This window comes from Myotis myotis, unplaced genomic scaffold, assembly GCF_014108235.1.
Source record: "Myotis myotis isolate mMyoMyo1 unplaced genomic scaffold, mMyoMyo1.p scaffold_m19_p_16, whole genome shotgun sequence".
Classification (NCBI taxonomy): domain Eukaryota; kingdom Metazoa; phylum Chordata; class Mammalia; order Chiroptera; family Vespertilionidae; genus Myotis; species Myotis myotis.
In genome coordinates this window covers 5621924-5643542 of record NW_023416320.1, presented here as the reverse complement: position 1 = coordinate 5643542, position 21619 = coordinate 5621924, and the positions used below count along the sequence as shown (strand labels likewise).

At 56.4% G+C, this 21619-nt stretch overlaps 1 pseudogene; it reads left to right on the top strand.

Moving 5' to 3' along the window:
• The window catches only part of LOC118670595, a 318393-nt pseudogene that overhangs the window by 49061 nt on the left and 247713 nt on the right, over positions 1–21619 (top strand).

The window sequence follows — 21619 nt, the reverse complement described above, 5'->3', positions numbered from 1 at the left end:
ACCGAGCAGGCAGGGCCGCCTCAGGTCTGTGGCCTCTCGGCTCTGAAAAAGAGATGATTGAGAATGGTAGTTCCACTCCCCGGGAGTATACACTCCGAGGATTCCCAGAACATGGGGCGCAGCTCCCTGGCTATGCCGAGAGCTTGCCATTGTATAAGATGTGTCAGTTTATTTAACCCGTTTCCCGTCATTTGAACCGGTAACATTTTCTGGAATGGTCCTGGGTATGTACTTCTGTATTCTGGTTTTCCTTCCTCTTCATGTACTTCCCTCCCTCCCTCCCTCCCTCCCTCTTTCCTTTAATTGTTAATCCTTTCTTTTTGTTAATTCTCACCCAAAGATAAATACATTTTCCTATTGCTTTTTAGAGCCATGGAAGGGAATGGGAGAGAGAGATACGTGGACGTCAGAGAGACATCGATTGGTTGCCTCCTGAACATGCCCAGACCGGGGATCGAACCCGCAACCCAGGTACATGCCCTTGATCAGGAATCGAACATGAGACCTTATGGTAGGCAAGCCAATGTTCTAACCAGTGAGCAATAGATTTCTTTTTTTCATGCTGTGCCTTTATTTTTGAAAAGTGTACAAAACTTTAAGAATGAGTTAACCACCCCGCCTCCCCCCCCCCCCCCCCCCGGGCACTGCTGGGACCTCTTGCCTACATTGGATTTGGATTTGGGGGTTGCCTGGGGGACTGAGGTTGGTAGGAAGCAGCCTGGACAGGGCTGCTGGCAGGGAGCGTAGTGACCAGAGGCCTGGGGGCCGGGCTCAGGGTGGAGTCCTGTGAATGACTCAGCAAGTTGCCTGTTACACACGAGGGTTAAGGATTTAAGCAGTCATTAGCAAGCCATGGGCTGGCATTCTGCTTCTTTCTTATTAAATAACAGACTGATGCAAGGGCTGTCAAGGATTAAGTATGTAAGTCTCATTGTTTAGTATTAGGCTGTGTAGAGTTGGCTAACGTCGAAAGCCAGAGGAGCAGAGATGTTAGACAATGCCAACCATTTTCTCTTCTTTTTTTAAATGTTACTTGTCTGTCTTTATTTTATCTATTCCAGTGGAAGCTAGAATTCACAGTGGAGGCCAAATCATAACATTCTACCTTCCATTTAGTGACAGCCTCGGACAAAGGTTTCATACACACGATAAACCAGCAATTGTTTCATTTTTTTTTTTTTTTTAAAAGAAAAGTAAGTGGTGGGTTGTGCTCTACTAAGAAATATATATGGGGTCTTTGTCCAGCTTGCTGGCACACTGCTCCTAAGCCGCCTGGAAATCCAGCCATTTTCCATCAGGGTTTTCTCCCCCTGGTGGTCCTCAGAGCTGGAGGCCCCGGCTGCGTGCACTGTTCCCTGCAGCTCCCACCCTGGAAGTGGGCGCATATGTGTCTGTTTACTGTCTAATAGAATATCACAGTGGACAACCGGCTGGGTTGAGTAATGCACCCTCCCCTTTCCCAAAGTGAAGTCTGCCGGGACCTCAGAACGGGGCATTACATGGACTGCGCAGGCGAGGTCATTCGGATTAGGGTGGGTCCCAACTCCGATGGTTCGTGTCCTTAGAGGAGGGGAGACACAGGGACAGGGACGCAGGGCAAGACCAGCTCACAGCTGGGGCAGAGGAGTGAGGCTGCTGCGAGCCATGGACCTCCAGAGACCGAGGAGCGTCCCTGCAGGCACGGGAAGGGGCGAGGAGGGATTCCTGAGGGAGCCGCCAGCACAGGGAGCAGGTAGATGAGAGAACGGGCCACACGCCCTCCCGCCAGGTACAGGCACTCGGCGCACATTTACTGAGTGAAGGGAAGACGAAGCTGTTTGTGAAGCTGGAAATCGCATGCCCATTCCTCTGAGGAAGCTCTGGGTGCTCCCGAGAGGCCTGTGCAGACACCGTCTTTGGCCGGAGGAGCCTCCTCCTGTCCCTGACTAGCTACGGGACTTGCAAAAGCAGCTTATGTCCTGGGTCTCGGTGGCTTGTAAAGTGGGAACCTATCCTGGGTCGAGGTGATGAGAAAACACGATGGCACCTGTAGACCCCAGCGTATGGCCGGGGCCCGAGAATGTTAGCACTTATTATTATTGTTTGTCACGGATATGAGTTGGTGCATATGCCCTGGTTGCTATGTTTTTTAAAATATATATTTTTATCGTTTTTAGAGAGAGGAAGGGAGAGGGAGAGAGAGATAGAAACATCAGCGATGAGAAAGAAACATTGATCGGCTGCCTCCTGCACACCCCCAACTGGGGATTGAGTCTGCAACCCGGGCATGTCCCCTCCTTGGGCATTGATGAGTGACCTCCTGGTTCGTAGGTTGATGCTCAATCACTCAGCCACACGGGCTGGGCTGCCCCCATTGCTCTTGGTCCTGTAACTGCCACAGTCACATCCCTAGATGATTTGTGTTGCCCACACACTCCTTCTCTCTCCTGACCCCTCACAAGCTGGCTGGATGGGACACAGGGGAGTTGCCTTCTGAGCCAGGAGGAGGAGGGGCCGCGGAGAGGGTTAGCCCTTGGGCTTCTCCAGCTCGCTGGATGGGAGTTGGAAACAACTCCCCTCCTTCCGCGGAGCTGGATTTTGTCTCTCCCTCCTGCCCCGCCCCCTCCACTCTGGATTTACCCCGGGTCCTTGGGCAAGGTTGATTGCTGCCAAAGTTTACTTAGTGCAAGGTGCCCGTGTGACTTGAAGCAAAGACCCGTTTCCGTGCGAGTCAGAAGTGCATTCCGAAGTCAGGAGCGTGACCTCCCGGAAGCCCGGCTAATGCAGGTTTAGAGAGGAGCTGGAACAAAGGTGGTGATTATGGGAGCCAGGGGATGTGGGAAAGGGCAGGTGCGGCGGGGCTGCCAGGGGGAAGCCAGCTCTCCAGCTCCCGGAGAGTGGGCGCTCAGGGTGCTGGGAACCTGACCCAGATCCCGAGGTGAGGCAGGGGTCAGTGCCATGAAGGACCTGGAGGAGACCTGCTGTCCGATGGGCCTGGGTTCGAGTCTACCCCTTACTACCTGCGTAACCCAGGTGCCTACCTTTCCCGTGCTGCTGTCTCTGCCATTTTGGGATAAGAAACTGACTCTGGGGTGTGAGCATGAATGGGCATTAAATGGGGGAGTTAAAAGGGGCCTTTTCAGTGATAGATGATGAATAGATGCTGTTCCTCATCTTCCTCCTTATTTTGAGCATCGCCCTCTTCTACTCTGAGCATCCTTTGCCTCCTTCTGTCCGTGAAAACGGCTCTATGCTGTGCGGAGCTCCCCGAGGTCCTGGAACACGTCCACACCAGCTCCTCGGCGTGGGCCTCGCGTGGACTGTTTCTCGTGGCCCCGCCGCTTCAGTGAGAGCCCCGTGTGAGATCCCGAGTCTCCTGCACAGCGACTTTCCCGGGGGACAGGGTGCCCTGGGCCTCCTGCTCTGCAGAATGGCCGCCCCAAGTCCTTGTCCGTTGGCTCGGTTCCATGGCATCTCTCTCGCCCTTTGTCCTGGGGACTTGATTGATGTGTGGATCTTTGCTGACCTTTCTTTCCCTGAAGGATTTTGTGGGCAAAGGTAAACAAAAGGAACTTAAAATAAACCCAAACCCAGAGTGGTTCTCAACCTTCCTTATGCCGCGCCTCTTTAATCCAGTTCCTCATGGTGTGGGGACCCCCAACCATAAAATTATTTTCGTTGCTACTGCATAACTGTAATGTTGCTACTGTTATGAATCGTCATGTAAATATCTGACATGCAGGATGTATTTTCATTGTTCGCGACCCACAGAAGGTTTATCGTTGGTAGAAGGACATTGTTGGTCTCTGCCAGCTCTTTTCAGGATCTTAATCACTTTCAGTGAAGGATTAGAGAGGTGAGCTGATCAAATGGAGGACCTACTATGTGAAAGGGCTTATTATCTTGAAGGTTCCCCCTCCCTGTGCAGGGCGGGACCCGTTTTGCAGGTATGGGTGCAGATTTAGAGGACTGAAGTTCAAGGTTTCTTCGCTGTTTAGTGAGTGTGGAAGCTGAAATTCCCACCCTGCTCTGTTTGTCTCTATGGTGCTGCTGGCCCCTCCCTCCTTGTCTGTCTTTCTGGCCGTCAGCTTCTTTCTCTCTCTTGACCTTGCTGTTCTCATCAGGTCAGGTCTAGTTAAGGGAAAAGAAGGCTCCTGCGGGGCCATCCCGGGGACCTGGCATGAGGGCAGCTGTGTTCCCGTGGCTTCGGTCCTGGTGGGTCCGAGGGGCAACTCAGGAGACCAGATGTGTCTGCGTTCTACCTGGGCGCTACCCCCAGGGGACCCCAGAAGCATTTGTCTTCTCACCTGCAGGTGGGGAGAGCAGTCCGGTCGGTTTGGGGAGACCCACGTCCCACTTCCGCCACGTCAGCCCTGAGCCTGGGGGAAAGGATGCCATGGCTCCAGGCCACAGCTGGACGCTCTCCCAACTCTGACCAGAGCTGCCGGAAGATGTGTGTCATGGGTGATGTGGAGGAATCAGTGCAGGGAGAGGAGCGAGGTGTGGGGCCCACCGGCAGGCCATTGGGTTGGGCCGTCCTGGTCAGCAGGTGCCAGTGGATGGTGTTGACGCCTCGGGATTCTCAGTTCCTTGTCTTTTCAAGCCACAGAGCTACTGCCCTCCCTTTCTCTGGCTTCCAGAACCTTCTTATCCTGTCGCCCTGCCCCCTAGTCTTTCTTACCGCAGTGTCCTTCTGAGGCAGGACAGCCTAGTGGTTAAGCAACAGGCCCCAGAGGCCGAGTGCCTGGGCTCCTATCTCAGCTCTGTCGCTGACTGCCTGCATGACGGTGGGCAGACAGCTTGCTGGGCTCCAGCGTTCTCACGTGAAAATGTGCTCAGATCTCACACTGTTGAGGTCGCATGACCTAATATAATACAGTCGGCACTCTTGGGGCACACACATCGGGGCTGGGCCTGTGGTCCTGTCGCCTTCTGCTGACAGCACCCCCGCACCTACCGATTTAAGGAGCAGCTCCTCTCCCAGGCGATGTGTCCCCCATCCACTCTGACTCGAGGTCTGCTTCTCATTCAGCATCCCGCAGGTCCTCGCTGGGCGACCTGGGCCGGGCCGCCCCACCTCCCCGGGCCTCCTTGCTCAGCTCTTCGGCGATGAAATAGGACCCGATTATTTCCAAGGTTTCTCGTGCCGCACGGGGGCCTCTCACATTTGGTGTGGCCCAGCCTCGCTCCTGCTGCCCGCTTGGGAACCCGGACATCCGCGGTGCACCTGACTGGACACGCACCGTCTGTGTGGCTGGTTCTCTGGTTCTCCTGGGAGAGCCGTGAGCTCCCTGTAGGCGGGGATCCTGCCTTCTGGAGTGATGTGAGCCATGAGCTCCCTGTAGGCGGGGATCCTGCCTTCTGGAGTGATGTGAGCCGTGAGCTCCCTGTAGGCGGGGATCCTGCCTTCTGGAGTGATGTGATCTCCAGCTCCGCGAGCCTCAGTCGCTAGCTGTGGTTCACCACTCCCTACTCAGCGCACATGCACTGAGCATCCCTTGAGTTCTCAGGGGCCGTGCCGCGCTTCTGCCGCCTGGCCCAGGAGTGGCTGTCCTCCGTGTACCTGGCAGGGCTGTGGGAGGGCTCCGGGACGCAGGGCAGGGGAGGGAGCCCAGCCCCGGGAGAGTTCGCCCCTTTGTCACCTCCTGGGAAGCCACAGTGCCCAGCATCGTCCCCCTCACTAGCAGCCTCACCCACACCAGTGAGCAGACTGGGTTCCATGCACCCCCTGAGCCGAGCTGGTGGAGTCGCAACAGTGCCGGCCGGGCAGGGCTGTTCCTGAGGTTGATGCTGATGCTTTGCCTAAGTTGCCAGCCCACCGTGGGCAGGTCTGTGTGTCAATCATTTTCTATCCCGTTTCTCACCCACAGCGAACCCCGAAGCACATGGGTTTCCATGGCTGGTTTTTATGAACCAGACAAGGAAACGCTGCTAAAGAACGTGAGGGATGTGCCCGTGGCCAGCCACAGGCCGCGGCGTTGGTACTCACACCTGTTACTTCGTCCCCAAGTCCCACCTCATCCCCCACCCCTCGAGTGAGGTCTCGGTGAGCGCCAGGGGGAGGGTGGGCTCAGGAATTCCAAAGCAGCTGATCCGTGTCATCCCAGCGCCCCTCAGGGAGAATCGGAAATGAAGCAAAAATAGAGTCTGTCAGTAGGACAGCGGCCACTTCCAGGGGACCAGATCCCCTTGATTTATCTGCTACTACGCAGGCCCCAGCACCTGGGGCCTCCCGGAGAAATCTGTGAACACAGCCAGACAAATCGCCGCCTCTCCCTTCGCCAGAAAAAGACTAAATCGACACCTCAAAACTCTCACTTTACAAGCCCGAGAGAAGGAGAAAGTGAGGCACGCCAGGGTGGGGAGAGCGGTACCCACCTGCCTCTGGCCCAGAGAAATGCTTCGTCATCCCCCCCCCTCGCCGGCCGCCTGCCCTTGGCTGGCTCTCAGAGGTGTGACAGTCACCCTGCTGACTCTTGCTCATCCTAAAATTAGCAGCACAGCCGCACTGCTGCAGAGAGAAAACACGGGCAGAGGCCAGGAGACCTAGCAGCAGAGAGAGGGGATGACATGCGTCTCACACACACTTGGAGATGCGTGCTGTGGCTCGCACGGCAAGCGGTGCCGGTGACTTCCTGGCCCGGCGGTCTCTGTGCCTCGTGCCCCATTCAGCAGGCTGCGCCGACCCAGTGCACCTAAGTCTTCTGGTTTCCAGAGCACCCCCAGAGCGTCCCAGATTTAGGGGATGTTGGTGTTCAGAGATGCTCTCTTGGAGTCAGGGAGGAAATAGAGGCACCTGTTTTTCTGAAATACCCGGTAGGAAGGGTCAAGAAAGAAATGACATGTTTTGGCCCAGCCGGCGTAGCTCGGTAGTTGAGGGTTGACCTATGAACCAGGAGGTCACGGTTTGATTCTAGGTCAGGGCCTGTGCCCTGCCTGGGTTGCAGACTCGATTCCCAGTGTGGGGCGTGCAGGAGGCAGCCGATCAGTGATTCTCTCTCATTGTTGATGTTTCTCTCTCTCTCCCTTTCTCTTCCTCTCTGAAAAAAGAAAAAAGAAAAAAAAAAAAAAAAGGACATGTTTGGTCCCAACTGCCCAGGAAGCAGAGGGGAGAGAGAGAGAGAGACTCAGCCAAGAGAACAGGGCTGTCGGCCGTGTTTTCCTGTGGGGCAACTCTGTGTTGAATTCCGTGTGACGAGGCCCTAGCGTTTTCTTTGCAAAGTGTCCCCCTCCGCACTTTCCGGGGCAGGGTCAGCTGGGAGGCAGCAGGGCACGAAGATCCCAGGGGCCAGGGAAACCTGGGAGGTGCGGTTCCCAAGCCTCCAAGGCTGTGTGTTGCAAAGGCTGCAGCGCTCCAGCCACATACGTCCACAGGGGACATTAGAAAAACGTGTTCACCAGCATGTTATTGAGGCGACACGCATAAAAACGCACCCATATCACACGCTGAACATCTGTGCATGGCTGCCGCCTGGATAAACAGGACTTGAGCAGCATTTCAGGAGCCCCTTCCCGCCCCTTGCAGCCACTCACTGCCCCTCCCCCTCCCTGAGGGTGCCCTTGTCCTGACCTCTAACAGCAGAGGTTCATTTGGCCTCTTTATGAATTTAATATAAATAATACTGTATGCACTCCCTCGGGCCTGGCTTCTCTCACCCAGACGATGTTGGTGAGACGTATTCGCGTGTTGCGTGTAGTTGTATGTCGTTCTCATTGCTCTGTAGTATTCCATGGGTACGTGTGTGTTTTTTAATTCCTCACCCTAGGATATGTTTATTGATTTTTAAAGAGAGAGGAAGGGGGAGGGGGAGAGAGAGAGATAGAGATAGATAGATAGAACCATAGATGTGAGGGAGTAACATGGATGGGTTGCCCCCCCATCCCTGACTGGGGATTGAACCCACAATTTAGGTATGTGCCCTGACCGGTAATCAAACCCGCCACCTTTTGGTGTGTGGGATGACACTCCAACCAACTGAGCCACCCAGCCTGGGCCCACAGGGTGCGTGTTTTTAAAATTCTTTTGTTGATGAGCATTCAGGCAGCTCCAGGGTCTGACTGTTCGGAGTAGTGCTGCCGTGAACATACTAAGACATATCTTTTGGTGAACACATGCGCATTTCCCTGAGTTTGTACCCAGGAGTGGACCTGCTCGGTCCTGGGGTGCACACATGTTCTGCTTTAGGGGACGATGCAGAACAGTTTCCCAGAGTGGTTGTTTGTCTTTCTCTAGAATGCCCGTCCACCTGCCTGTGTGAGAATTCCAGCTCTACATGGAAACCAGTCCTGGGTATTGTCTGTCTTTTTAATTTTGGCCAAACCATCACAGAAAGAGCAAATGGCCTGAAAGGACGCACGTACCCCAGACAAGGAAAAGGCTCCCTTTGGTGATACTGGAAGTCTGTGCAGGGCCCTGTGCCCGCATCCTGGCATGGGGAGCCCACGGTGCTGCCTCCTGGCTCCAGCCGCCACACCGCCCCGCTCTCGGGCAGGGACCAGGCTTAGGCTTCGCTGCAGTAATACCCAGCAGAGCGTGCCACAGTCCTTCCCAGTGACGGAGCCTCTATGTGCCCGACCCCAACCACACCGACTCGCTTCAGACTTGCCTGGGGGCCTCCGTAAATATTTAACAGGCTACATCCCCCATTCTCTCTGCTGCCATCAACTGGGACGAGAACCATATGTCCCTGCTTGCTCTCCTGCTGTAAGGCGGCCCTGTCGGCTGACCCAGCGCCAGCCCTGCCATTCTGGGGCGATGCTGGGGCGATGCTGCTCCCAGCCTGGCGGCTCATGGTGTTTGGAGCCGTGGGAGCTGAGCACGGCTACTCGAGCTCTCAGTCTGTGCCCGCAACACGCCCAGGGCTTTTTGCTATTTCATGGGACCTCACAGCAAGTTCATGGATAAGGAAGCTAGGGGTTAAACACATTCCCCCGGGGGGAACATGGCTAGTCCGTTGGATAGTTTGGCTTCAAATTTTAATGCCTTCACCCCTATCCTGCACTTTTCTCTTCGGGCTGATATTTAGACATACGAACTCCCTTTTCAACTCATCTTTCTCGTGGGTCGAAAAGCGATGCCGGGGGGTGGAGGTGCTGACAGGGAGAGCCCACCCTGGGACCCCTGCTCACTGAAGAAGGATTAAGACAGAGGATGGGTGCCCTCTGGGATGGTTGCTGTGAGCAGTGGGCTCCCAACGATGCCCAGGTCCTCGTCCCCAGACCCTACGGACATGCTGTCTTATGTGTCAAAAGGGAGTTTGCAGACATGATGCCAGTTCGTGACCTGGAGGAGGAGAGATGGTCTTGGATCCTGTGGGTGGTGCCAAGGGAATCACATGATCCTTAGACGCGGGAGAGGGAGGCAGCGGAGTCAGGTACAGGAGGAGATGTGACCGTGGAGGCGGGGCCGAGGGAGGCCGTGTTGCTGTGTGTGGTGGTGGAGGAAGGAGGCCTAAGCGGAGGCATCTGAGAGCGGCCCCCAGAAGCTAGAAAAGCGAGGAAACAGATGCTTTTAGAGCAGCGGTTCTCAACCTGTGGGTCGCGACCCCTTCGGGGGTCGAACGACCCTTTCATAGGGGTCACCTCAGACCATCGGAAAACACATATATAATTACATATTGTTTTTGTGATTAATCACTATGCTTTAATTATGTTCAATTTGTCACAATGAAATTGGGGGTGACCACAACATGAGGAACTGTATCAAAGGGTTGCGGCATCAGGAAGGTTGAGAACCACTGTTTTAGAGTCTCCAGAGGGGACCGCCAGCCCAGACCTGACTTAGCTCCGTGAGACCTGCGTCAGCCTCTGACCTCCAGAACCGTGAGACGATACATTGGCCTTATTTTATGTCACTAAGTCTTTGAAAATTGGTTGTTGCAGCAAATTGTTCTTGACATCAGTTGGTGTAATGTCGAGCTCATGGGCTGCCCGATTTCTAACTCGGTTCTGGGAGTTTCTAGCTGCGTGATCTGGGGCAAGTTTCTTAACTTGTCTGGGCCTCACCTTCCTCCTCTCTAAAACGGGTATAAGGAGAGTCTCTGATGCGAAGGGGTGCTGTGAGGGTGAGGTGAGGACTCTGTGCCTACGAAACGCCCGGTGATAAGTTTTTGGTGTGGAGTTCCGGGCAGGAATGAGGGGGCGGATTGGGGCGCGGACTTGGGAGCTAGACCAGCCTCAGGTGCGGGCTCCTCTTACTCGTTTGGATCAAGGGAGCTGTCTGTGTCCCCGTTTCCCCATCTGGAACATAGAGGCCGGAGTCCCCTGGGCTTGGGGGTTTGTATGGGATGGTGGCCAGGGCTCTTGCAGGGCGAGGTATGGCCACTCCGGGGAGGGCGGTGATCACCATCGGTGGGTGGTGGTGACTGTTGGGGCTCCGGCCCTGCGCATCATGGATGCATTTGTTCTTCATTTACCGCTGTAATAATGTAGTGCCCTGAGTGGGAGACAGGAGCTGGGACAGTCCTGGGGACCTAGTGGGCACCCAGCCATTGCTGGATGAATGAACAGAAAAGGGAACAGGCCCCGGCCGTGCCCTGCAGAACCTCTCGGCGCAGGGCGAGGCCGGGAGCCATGCCAGGCCTTTGTGGCCGTCTTTAAACAGAAACAAACAAGGAGCCACTTCCCACCAGCTGACCCCAAACCCCCGCCGCCCACTGCCAGGACCTCTCAGCCCTGCAGGCGAGGCCAGGGCTGTGTGCCAGGCCTGGCCCAGCTGTTCACTCCCTAAGCCAGCCCCCTGACCTTTCTGGAGCCTTCTCTCCTCATCGTTATAGTGGACACCCCTCAACCCCCTCTGCCTTCCCAGGGCAGTTCTGAGGAGCCCCCTGCAGTAGAAAACCCCTCCCTGAGAAGTCCTGTGCCCGTGGGAGGGGGGCGACAGTCCCCTGAAGGGTCCCCAGGTCCCCGCCTCACCTCTGTTTGGGTACCAGGGCTATCGAGCAGTATTTTTACAAGCCCCCCCTCTCAGTATATCAGGGGAAAGTATAAAGAAAGGAGAATAACCACCTACAGGGCCGGGTGTGTGATTGTAACAAGATTGGTTTTCCTTCTTCTCATCCCCAGGCCTGATCTCTGGACCACAAAGGAGTTAAAACAATACACGCCCGCTTCCCCCACCTCATGGCCGTACCTGTCCGCTGCATGGAGCGTCACTCGAGGATTTCCCGCGTGTGTGGATTTACACAGATGTCCAGCTGCTGCGGAATCGCGCCGGCGGAGCCTTCCTGGTGACACACTGCTGGGTGCTCAGGGTGTGCGGGAAGCCCTGGCTGCGAGCGCCGAACCTCGTGGATTCCGCAGCCGGGATGCCCGAGGGCGATGGAGGACCCCAGCTTCCTGAGCTCGCATCGTCGACAGGAATGTTTGCCTGGGTCTCTCCAGCTCCCTGCGGGGCTCCCCAGGAAACGTAAGTCCCGCCTCACGCCTCATGCATGTCTGCCAGGCGCTCACCTGGGCCTCAGGTGACTCCGGCCTGGCCGGTGGTAGCCAGGTCACCGGAGGCGGCCGGCTCTCCAGAGGAGCTGGCATTGAACGAGCGCACTCGGTGTGTCTGGCTGGGGCTGGTGCTCGGGGGCGGCAGGTGGGAAGGGCAAGGGGGTGCCCGGGAGCCATGGCTGTTTCCCTTGCCGACATGTGTCATCGTACCGGTCACTCTCATGGGTTTTCCTGGTGTTTGTGTCTGTCTCCATCTTGCAGACCTCGAAGGCCAGGTCTCTTGCGCGTGGCTGTGTGTCTCTAAGACAGTGATTCTCAACCTTCTGGTGCTTTAAATACAGTTCCTCATGTTGTGACCCAACCATAAAATTATTTCCGTTGCTACTTCATCACTGTAATGTTGCTACTGTGATGAATCGTCATGTAAACATCTGATATGCAGGATGGTCTTAGGCAACCCCTGTGAAAGGGTTGTTCTACCGCCAAAGGGGTCGCGACCCACAGGTTGAGAACCGCTGCTCTAAGACATAGCCTGGGGCCTGGCAGATGGTGTCTCCCGCTGCAGGAAGGGCAAACTAAGACCAGGCCATCGATGAAGACATTGGAGAGTAAAACAGGGAAGGTAGCAGTAGGGAGCAATTTGGGGGCTCAGTGCTTCGAGCTACGAAGAGCTGGATGTCTGGTTGGAATCTCTCCCTGGTACCTACCGCGTGACTCCGGGCAAGTGACTGCTGGATTCCCGGCCCCTCGCTATCCAGTAAGAGTGAAGGGAGGTCATGCTTCATAGGCCTGGTGTCGAGGAGGCTGACGTGCTGACAGCTGCCGTGCCTGGCACGCAGCAGACGCCGAGCCACATGAGGGCTCGCTGTGGCTGGGGGAAGCTTCCAGCGAGGAGAGGTGTCACTGAGTGTTTCTGAGCAGAGCCGGTGGGCTGTGCTGGACTGTGAACTGGGCACCGCCAGTTGGCATGGGCAGTTGATTAAAGGTCACAGGCCTCGCCGCCTGTGGGAAGGCTGAGTGGCAGGTCAGCAGCAGGTGAGGGAGGGAACAGCTGGACTTGGACTTGCCAACGGAGGTTCTGCAGTTGACACGCGGGAGGACTGACTTGGCAGCTGTGAGGCTGGCAGCTCCCGGGGAGGTTGCCTGAGCGTTGGGCTACCCGAGGGGAGGGGCAGCTCCCACAGCCAGTGTCCCCAGTGCTCAGGTCACCTGGGGCCACCTGGCCCTCGGCTGCCAATAGGGCACTTGGGGCGGGGCCTGGGCTCTGGTTTTGATTGGGTTCCCAGTTCCGCTCATGCCCGGTGGCACCTGTCAGCGGGCCTTTTCCCAGAGCTCCTAGTGGACACAGCGGCCCTCTGGTTATCCCACGCTGCCCAGTTCACAGCTCCTGGGTGTGCGGTGACGGCCCATTCATTGATGCGCGGTGTTTGATCGCGTGTCTTTCTCCCACCCTAGGAAGTCATCTCTGTGAGGCCAGGAAACTTGTTCATCTTGCTCGCAGGCTGAACACACAGTAGGCGCCTTATTTATTGCACCACAGTTAACCAGATCAGATGGTGACTTTAGTGGTTTCCTTTCAGCTTCCCGGACAAGGACAGACGACAGGGAAACACCTTCCCTTTGGAACGTCCGTATCCCTTAACCAGCCCAATCGTCCCACTAGGTGGGCAATGGTGCCCCCAGTTTACAGCCCAGAACTGGGAGGCTTTGGGAGGCCATCGAACGTCCCCAAGGTTATTCATTCAAGAGAAGGCAGAGCAGGAAGCCAAGAAGGATGTGTGTGTGTGTGTGTGTGTGTGTGTGTGCGCGCGCACGCGTGCACAGTTGCACGCGCCGAGCACTGCTAGCCAAGCACTGCCAGCCATGGGGCGCTCTTGGGGTTCTTAGAGTGGGGCTCCCTCTTCGTCACCCTGGAGAGAGAGACTTTTCCTAAGATCTCGGTGCCCCACGGTGTGAAGGAGGCAGGCACCGTGCTGGGCCCTGGGATGCGGTGGGGTTGGCATCTCAGTTCAGCGCCTGGGGGTTCCTGGTCCCCAGGAAGCCTGTGCCCTTGGGTGAGTGTGATTGGCAGCCCAGCGTGATGGGTGCTGTGCTCACTCGCTGTGGCCACCGGGCAGGGCCAGAAGTGACCCGAGGAGGGTGTGGGGAGGCGTGGGAAGCTGGGAGGTTTGGCGGGGCTCGGAGTGGTGGGCAGACCTATCCTGGGGTCGGGAGGGGCTCCATTGGAAAAGTGAGTGGGGCACCCCGAGGCCCAGCACTGCCTCTTTCTTTTGCTTCTGCCTCAGCAGGCCTCTGGCACCTCTTCCTGCCATCTCCCCCCACCCTCCCGCCGTGGCTGCGGCACCCCCACTTATCACATGGCCCACAGCCCTGCATTTTCTCCTTTTATCGGTTACTCCCTAGAACAACCCCATTGTGGTGGTCCTGGTTATCTGCTGCTCCTCCCAGGAGAGCGAGGGTGGGCTTGGGCACCAGGGGACGGAACGGTCACAGAAAGAAGGGAGACTCCCGTGTCCCCTCCGTGCTGGCTGCTCTGAGCACCCGCCCCGTCTGTGGGGTGCCCTGTGGACAGTGACTCAGGAATACCCGCCGTCTGCTACGCCGATCTCTGGGCCGGGCACATGGCAGACATGATTCCATTTCCAGCCCAGCACAGGCCGTGGGGTCGGCACTGTGATTGTGGTCATGGTTAGTGTTGAAGTAACGGGAGCACAGAGAGGCCACACAGGCAGGATTGGAAAACAGTTCCTTCAGGTTCCAAAGCCACTGAGCCACCCTTCCTGGAGCCGTGAGATGCAACTTCTACTGCCTCCTTCTTTTTTCCTTTGTGTTAAAACAACTTTAAAAAAAGTCTTTATTGTTGAAAGTATTACATAGTTCCTTCTTTTCCCCCCATTAACCTCTCCCAGCCCGCTCCCGTCCTGCCCCCCACCCCAGGCCCTCACCCCCCCCATTGTCTGTGTCCACGGGTTATGCATGTATGCATACAAGTTCATTGGTAGATCTCTTCCTACCCACCCTCCTCTGCTCCCCTCTGAGGTTCAACAGTCTGTTCAAGCTTCTGTGACTCTACTGCCTTCTTTGCCTCCAAATAAGCAAAAAGGCAGATCAGCTTCCGTCTCTGGGCGTTCGTACCCTCCTTGCCAGGGACTTCTAAATGGGGACACTCGAGACTTCTTTTAGGAGGAGCACTGGGACATGTACTTGGGGGCAGTGATTGGAAGAGTGTGGTCTTTAGAGCAAAACCTCACCTACACTCAGGACCACTGGCCGAGCCGCCCTAGGGACGGTGACGGCTGACAGATTGGATCGCACGCCAGCTTCTCCACGTTCTCCAGACAGATAAGCTGGGCAGTTTCCCGGGTGTCTCGGAACCCGTTTCTTCCTCTGTAAAATGTGTGTGTGTGTGTGTGTGTGTGTGTGTGCGTGCGCACACACGCACTTCCCAGGTTAGAAGGTTAACCAGCCACATTCTGGGCATTCATCAACAAAGCCATTATGCAATGCCATGGCTGCCATGGAGGACCCGCCCCCTCCCCCCCCCCCCCCCCAACTCCAGACTCAGCCTGGAGAGCAAGGCCCAGCACTTCTCTCAGGGTGACCCAGGGGGCCCAGGTACCCCCATGGGAGCAGAATACAAGGACGTTTGGAAGCTTTGCTGTGTGACCTTCCTCTAGTATCTCAACCTCTCTGAGCGGCACTTTCTTCGCCTATGAAGTTGGGACCAAAAGGCTGCTGAGTCTCTAGTTCTTACCTCCGAGCTACTCTTTGCTCTCTGAACATTACTTCCTCCCCATGGGGGCCCTGTGGCTGCTGGCGGTTGCTGGCGGCTGCAGGCCTCCTCCCTCCCTCCCTCATCCCGGGACGCTGTGTCTGGCTTTTCCTTCTGGAGCCTCTGGGTGTGAGGCTTGCAGCCCCCCCTCTCCCGGGTGAGTGCTGAGTGTCAGAAGGCTTGAGAAAACACTGGCCTGTGGAATTCCGAAGTTAATGAAGGGCGCAGATTCCAGGAGGGTCTCTGCTTGACCTCCCACCCTCCTCCACCCCCTGTTACCCCCGAGTGAGCTCGGAGCACTTGAAGGTTTATAGCAGCTGCACACTGAACTCTCGGGAGTGGGCCAGGACGGTGGCCTCGGCCCGGGGAGGCCTGGCCAGGGTGGGTGAGTTTCAGCCTCTCCCCTAAGGTGTCTGGTTAACCAGAGAAAGGCACTGGGAACAACCCAGGCGGGCAGGGCGGGCCGTCCTGGGAGAAGGGGGTACATGTGAACCAGTGGGGTGATTTTCCTCTGTCGGAAGGAAGGGCAGAGTGAGGGGCTATGTGAGAGGTTTGAAAGCAGACCCACTTGCCTTAACCAAATAAACAAAAAGGAAATCTTTAAAAAAATTATTATTCTGACCTTAGCACCCAAGCATCTATCTCTTCACTTAGGGCTCGTGGAATTGGGTAAAAAGAACAGGCTTTTGGCCCGGCTGGTGTGGCTCAGTGGTGGAGCCTATGAACCAGGAGGTCACGGTTTGGTTCCTGATCAAGGGCATATGCCTAGGTTGTAGGCTCGATTGCCAGGGTGGGGCCTGCAGGAGGCAGCCGATCAATGATTCTCTCTCCTCATTGATCTTTCTATCTCTCCCTCTCCCTTCCTCTCTGAAATCAATAAAAACATATTTAAAAGACAAAACAGGCTTTTGGTGACTGATACGGTTCCAAGATGCATTCTGTGTCTTGGGCTCACAGATCCTTCATGGGAAAGGCCTGTGTGAGTGTGTGTCTCCGTCAGCCCTGGCTGCTCCCTCACCTGCTCCTCCCTGGGACCTGGGTCATTTCCCATCATAGGGCTGGGCAGGCATGGCCCCCTTTCTTTGTCTTGCCAGAGTCAGTTTGCAGGGCAGTTGCAGGGGGTAGAGGTCTTTCTCTCCCATCTGTCTGCCACCATCTCTGCCTCCCATCCTACTGGGAGGGGGGGGGGTCCCGTTCCAGGGAGAGGGGGGTCAGGCCCACAGATTACCAGGAACTGCCCTGACCTGACCCTCCCCTGTGAGGCTTATCTGGCTTCAAGCGAAGCGCAGCTGCTGGTGGTGAGGTCTCTGAGTCACTCAGAAGTTCTGGACCGGCTTTCGCAGGAGGCGATGACATAAACAAATAAACATTGGCCAGGATCCGCTCCCAGCTTTCAGCTCGCCGCCGCCGGGGGCCCTGGAAACTCTGTGTTGTGTTGCCTGTTCAGAGGATGTTCAGGCTCTTCATGGAGAATTCTGCCCGTGGAGAAATGCTCCCAAGAGGTTGCTGGGGCGAGTACACCCCGGGGCCTCCTCGGGCCGTTACTGCCTCTTCTGTGAAGCCCGGTTGTTGTAAGAATCAGATGAGCCGAGATGGGAAACCTGGCCCTGTTGTTGGCCCTGCCTCTGAACTTGACTCCTAGTAAGCCCCGCGTCTCAGTCAGATTAGCGAGTCATTGCTCTGGGCCCATGATCCTGCTTCCCAGTTGTTGAGTCAGCTCAGGCAAGAGGCTCATCTTTCCATGAGGTGGCCGTCCTCGCCTTGCGCCCCTCACGTGCCTGTTGCGAGGCCCAAATGCGTCACCCCTGGGAAGGGCCCGAGAGCTGGACAGCGCTTGGCCTCCCGGGGCCGGCAGGTTGGCTGAGGCTGGTCAGGGAGCAGGGTGGTGACAGGCGATGGGGTCTGGCACATCCCTAAGGTGAAGGCCAGGTGGCAGGGGACGGCCCAGGCGGGTTCCAGATGCAGGCCACCTGCCTCCCGTCCCAGCTCCGTGTTCCTCGGTGCTTCAGACTGTCTTGCTGGACTCTGGAATCTGCGGCCGCGTTCTGGGCCGTTTCTTTGCACAGTGGGAGTCGTGCAGGTGGGAAGTAGAAAGCGAGGCGCCACCACGGGTCCTCCAGCTCTTATTCCCACCCCGGGATGAGCAGACGTGAGCGGAAACGGCGTGCTGGCTTTGCATCATGGCCTCTGATGAAGTTTAAGAAAAAAAAAAGAGGCAAAGTGCTGCTCACGGGCCTGTTCTCCCATTCCACTTCCTCCCTTTCACAGAAGGGCTGCTCTCCCGAACGTGGGCCGTGGAGTCGTGTTCTTACCCTTTTATTACAAACCTGCGTGGCGGCCGCTGGTGACACGGTTCTGTGTGTTTAACAGTTCTTCTGCGGGTGACGCTGCAGATGTGACGTGACATAGTGAAGGTGCGGGGTGACATAATGCCGGTGTGAGGTGACAGCAGGTTGCTCGGGCCGCTCTGCGTTTTGGGTGACGTCGCTGCTCCGTTTGATCCTCTCGGCCACTTGGGGTGGGTTGTGGGCTGTTCCCAGGTTTTTGCTGGTGTAAACAGCGGAGGTGAGCTTCCTTGCACACGTCTCCAGGTGCACGTCTGGGCGCCCCGAGGTTGCACAGGGAACGCACGCTTGCAGCCGTGCCCGAGGCTGCCACACTGCCGTCAGATGGGATGATCTGTTGACTGCGGCGTCTCCCCGGGAGCCTGTGGACGCGGAGGCAGGAGTGCCATGCTGGCCGCCGCCTCCGTAGGTTGGGTGGGCCATGCTGGGCACCAGTACTGGCTCCGTGCATGCTGGAATGGGGTGCATCCTGGGAGGAAATGAGGCAAGCTCCAGGGGCAAGACCAGAGTCAGGGTGCAAGGAGCATGCCACCGTGGTTTCTGCTGAAGCAGCCCTTGGTCAGCAGTGAGAGGAGGCCATGGTGGTGGAGAAGTTGATGCGGAAAGGATAACGGCGAGGGGGTCGATAGGAGTGTCCGAGCCTGGATGCATGCATGTCACTGGGATGGACATACCATAAAGGTCCCAGGAACCATGGCGGGGTGGTGTGTGGGGAGCTGGAAGAGGCCGGTTTGGTGTGGTGCGGAGAGCTGAAGGGGTGGTGGGGTTGGATTGAGAGCTTGGGGCTGGGGCAGAAGCCTGCCCACCTTTATTCATTGAGGATCTTGGCTACTCAAATGCCCCCATCGTGGGGGACAGAGCGTTGCCGTGACCTCTGTTGGAGCCGGTCTCAGCTGGGGTTGTCAGCAAAGCGTGCTGCTCAGGAGCCTTAAAGCAGAGCGGAAGTGTGGTTGGCGGTGGGGCTGTTTGCAGACGGACGGACGGTCTGCAGAGGAAAGTACTGAAAGGAAGGTCCCTGCTGTGGATAACCCTAGGGAAGCAAGAGAACGAGAGAGGGTTAAAGAGACACACATTCGAGAGCTGTTTTCATCTCTTAAAAGATGTGATCAGAAGTGGAAAGTCGGGGTTTCGTAATGGGAAAAGAATTGGGTTTATACTATAAATTGCCTCTTTTTCTTCTTAAGCGTTTCCTCTGATGATGCAACAAATATGAGGTCTTTGTAGTAAACTTTGGATGCATAGAAATAGACCGAGTGTTGAAAACAGTCCCATAACCTTCCACTGAGGAGCAGCCCCTGGTAACCTTGGTAACAATGGCAGCTCCTAAGCGTAGGATGATGGTCGCATAGGAGCTGTCTGGGACTTTCCCGCGTTTAGCACTAAAAGCTCCAGCTCCTGGGCAGACCGCAGTGCCTGCCACCTTCCCTATGAGATCAGTTCCACCCCCGAGGGTCAGGCGTTTTGACAGCCCATAAAGCTTTGTCAGTAGCCATGTGTTTATTTGGCTCCAGCTGTGTGCGGGGCGTGGGTGAGGCCGCAGGCGGAGACGAGACTCCAGGGTCCATGCCCTGTTCTCTGTCCTCCAGGCGCTGACAGCTCGTCTCGGGTACGAGCAGGGAGTAGGAGAGGAGGGAGTCCCTTCCCGGCGGGGTGGCTGTGTGGTGGGGATTCGAGACTTCCTTTCGCCTGGTGCCCGTGTGTAGGTCTGGTTTTGCAGGCTGGTGCTGGGAGGGACCTTGTCCAAATGCTGTGTTTGACAGTACCAGCCCTGCCCCCTTAAGGACAACACTGGGACCCCCAAGGGATGCGCCTCCTTCTGGGCCAGATCACTGGCAGGATGAGGAGGGTGATGTCAGCCCCCGTCCTCCCGAGGTTGTGCCCCTTGTGGTGTCCTTGGACCCTCAACACACTCATGGATGAACAGCCAGTGCCTGATGTAATAACCACATTTTCCAGGCCGCAAGCGGAGGCTCCCTTTAGGGGGAAGCCAGCCCACGGCTTGTCAGATGCTGAGCGTGTGTCTCCCCCGCCCTGGGCCAGCTTTGACAGCTCGGCTCTGAGGCCGGCCCTCTGCCCCCACGTTACCTCCAGGAGATTGAGGCCGGTGAGGGGTGGCGTTGGGCTCCGTCAACGCCATGGTGCGGCCGGAGCAACTGCATAATGCTCGGGGCTCAGTGCAGAAGGAAGCGCAGGCTCCTGCTCAGCGTGAATTAAGAATTTCCCGTGGGGACAGCGCAGCATGAAATCCAGCCCCCTGACCATGAGGCGGGCCTGGGGCAGCATGAGGTTGGGGCCTTGTGTTCATTTCCCTGCCCGAGCAGAGTGAGGCCGGGCTGTGGGCCATGTGTCTGCAGAGCCCTGGCCTACCAGGGTCCTTTGGGCGTTCCGAGATGCCTGGCTTCCTGGGGGAACAGTCACCCTCATCCCTTCCCCAGGCTACAGGCACTGGCTTCTCTCTGGAGGGTGATCACGTCCTGCTGTCCCAGGGGCACCAGCCTGGAGTGAGACTTGACACGCTCTCTCTCCTCCTTTGTCCTGTGGGCACCGACACCTCCCCCCTGCTCTTTGGCACCCTGTTTCTACTGGGTACACATCTGGGGGTGATGGCCGGTTGTGGGGGGGGGCTCCTCTGGGGAAGAAGATTTCTTCAGGATGTAATTTCCTGAGTTCCTGGGGGGCTGGCATTCTTATTTGGGGCATCGCTTCATTGCTTACAGCACCATGATCGGTTCTTACATCCATTGGTTGAGTCTACATTCAACTTACGTTTGTTGAGCACTTACAACATGCAGGGCACCATGCTGGGAAATCGAGGCCCCTTGGGTTCATTGAATACCCTTTTGCTCTCTCCTGGTGTTTCTCATGGCTTCGCCATGTTTAATCACTATGGCAACCCAGTGATGAAGTGGTTGCTGTGATCCTCATTTCTCAGGTGAGGAAATCACGGTCAAATGGCCAGGCTCCCACTATGGCTTTCCCTGACATCACCAGCTCAGTCTTTTCCGTCGCTTCATATGCAGCACAGTGCAGTGCCTTCAGGGGGCCTGGGTCTAATCCTGGCTCTGTTGTTGGTGGCCTTGGGCAAGTTATTTAACTTCTCTAGGCCTCATTTTCCCCATCTGTAAAATGGGGTCATAAAATAGTCCTTCTGTGGCAGTTAGTAAATGTTGGTGTCTTCCTCAAATTCATGTGTTGAAGCTCTAACCCCCCATGCAGTGGCATTTGGAGATGAGGCCTTTGGGAAGTAATCAGGCTAGATGAGGTCACGAGGGTGGGCCCCCTGCGATGGAATTAGTGCCCTTGTAAAGAGGAAGACAGAGATCTTTTATGCTGCACACCAAGGGAAGGTCCGTGAGCACACAGTAAGGAGGCAGCTGTCTGCAAACCAAGAAGTGAGCCCTCAGCAAGCGCAGGATCTGCTGGTACCCCAGCCTGCAGAACTGAGAGGAAGACTTGTCTGTTTCTGAAGCCGCTGGCATTTTGTTACAGCAGCCACCTCAGATGGAGACAGGCTCCGTGCGAGGTGTTGAGTTCACATGAGATACTCTAATGAGGCCTTTAGCGCAGCACCTAACACACACCAAGTATTGGGTGCAGCCTGGTCATCATCTGGCCACCACTTTATAGGTAGGTGACCTCCGGGTGGATCAGAGGCCAGGAGCTTGCTGACGGTCACACAGGCACTTGGGTGCAGCTCAGAGGGTGGGCTGGGCTCTTCCTCCTCCGAATGCCTTCCCGCCCTGCCTGCATGGCCGGACCTAATGACCACCTGGGCTAGGCTGTTCCTGCAAAAGGCTTGAGAGCAAGACAAGGGAAAATGCCTGGCCGGCCGCTGCTTGCAGTGAGGGCTAATTAGGCCATTCCTGGGGTTTCCTGTGCTCTCTAGTTTGCACCAAAATAAGTGCCTCCAAATGGCGTTGAGGTTTCCAGTTGACATTACATTTTGGATTCAGACGGCACTGGCATTTCTCATCTTCCTGCGAATGATAAGTGGTTAGAGAGCAATGGAGATACTGGTGAAAGGGAAGTTCAGGGGGAATTCAGGCCTGAGCAGACCCTTCGGTGTGATGGGGGCAGTGAGAAGTGG